Genomic DNA, 1,850 nt, shown 5'->3' on the forward strand with positions numbered 1-1,850 from the left:
CAAGGAATCATGGACCTACCTCTGGACAGAGACAGCATACCGTAGCAGAAGGAACTGTTTTCAGTGCCTGGCAGATTTCTCTCAGTGACCAGCTATGTCTGCTAAGGCAGATCATAATCTCTTTGGACCTCAGCTTTCTCATGTAAAAATGAGATTATTCCAGAGGGGTAGTATTCTATTTCCACAGTTCTCTGGAAAAGTGGGCAGGAAATCAGACCCTATTCTTGAACTTAATCTTTATCTTTACTTTTAACATTTTTATTTTGGTTGGGAGCAGGGTGGGGTCACAGAAGAAATTCTCTACTTTAGTTTAATTTTTTTGTTTGGGGACCCTTGTCTTTTTATGGAAACGTTTGTTTCTTTCTGAAATTCATATCAGTGTCAAATGTGGTCAATAATGTCAAAAGCAGGTGGGAGAACCACTTCTTTAGCTTTTCAGTTAATCTGAACTCTTGTTTACTGCAAAATAGATGGGCTATAACATTTATTGGAAAACAAAGTATAGGGTTTATCTATAAACCATGACCTTAGGTAGCTCAAACCTTAGATGCAGATGGACAAATGAAGGCTCTGGATCCTTTCCCATTTTAATATTCAATTTTGCCAGATGTTTTTTATTCAAACAATGGTAATAAGATACTTTGGGGGTTTGCAAGAGCCAGCTTTTCTCTCACCTTTCCCTGTATATCATTTGCAAAAATAAATGTAATTCTTTATATATAATTGCTTTTTAAAGGCCTTTTTCCTCCAATGAATAGTAATCACAATTTAGCACTTGGTAGTAATCATAAACACCTACACAAAAACATGTGAATATAGAGACTTGCTTGAAAAAAAAAAATTAACATCAGGCAATGATGAAATAAATCTGAGTAGTACCTTTGAGATTTATTGAGTAGCTCCCTGGGGAAATGATCTGGGGGTGTGGGGGAAGAAGGAAAAGTGAAATAGCCCCTCATTTAAAAATTAGTGAGGACTTTTGAGAATTTAAAAGGATTTATGATAATTTAGAATTAATTTATTTTTGCCAAAGACACTCATCCCTTCATTCTTCTTCATTTTCCATTGAAAATGTCCATTAACATGAGAAAAACATGATGTTCAATAGATGACTCATTAATAAAATAGAAATTAAGTCTTTGCTTCTACCTTACAAACTGCCCTGTTGACTTTCACAATAAATTAATTGCAAGGGTTACAAAACTGAATACAGAACACATTGTTTTGTGCTTTGGTTTTCTTTGAAATTGGTAAGAAAATAGTCTACAAAATTCTGTTTTTGTATTCTGTGAACAGTCTCTAAGGTGACAGCTAAGTAAAAAAATATTCACCTGTATTCCTGAGTATCTTGCTAATGAATATAAAAAAGATAGTATCAAAAACTTCTCCTATCTTTTCTCTCTTTCCCCTACTTTCTCTTCCAGGAATCACTGAACACATATGCTTTAAGAACCAACGTATGAATTTATCTGTATATTGGTCTGGACCTATGATTCTATCCTTGATAGGGTATCCCTTGTGAGAAAACTCTCTCCACCAATATAAATCAGCAACTAGTAAATAACCTATGGTTTTAGAGAATTCCCTTAGGCACTGAAAGGTTAAGCCAGTAGATATCAGACACATGGCTTGGATGCCTACCTTTCTGACTTTCTAAAACTCAATATGTTAGGACAAACTACTGCCTGCGTGATGCTGGTCAAGTCACCTAACTTCTCAGTGCCCACATGGAACTTTCTAAGAAGAGAAGTTGCAGAGATATGTGTGTGTTACGCATATGTCTGTATGTGCTGGTGGTGAGTAGAGGCAGAACAGAATTCAGGATGGGAAATGTCAATTACTGAAGTTAA

The sequence above is a fragment of the Vombatus ursinus genome, unplaced genomic scaffold (assembly GCF_900497805.2).
Source record: "Vombatus ursinus unplaced genomic scaffold, bare-nosed wombat genome assembly UNPS02011700.1, whole genome shotgun sequence".
Taxonomy (NCBI): Eukaryota; Metazoa; Chordata; class Mammalia; order Diprotodontia; family Vombatidae; genus Vombatus; species Vombatus ursinus.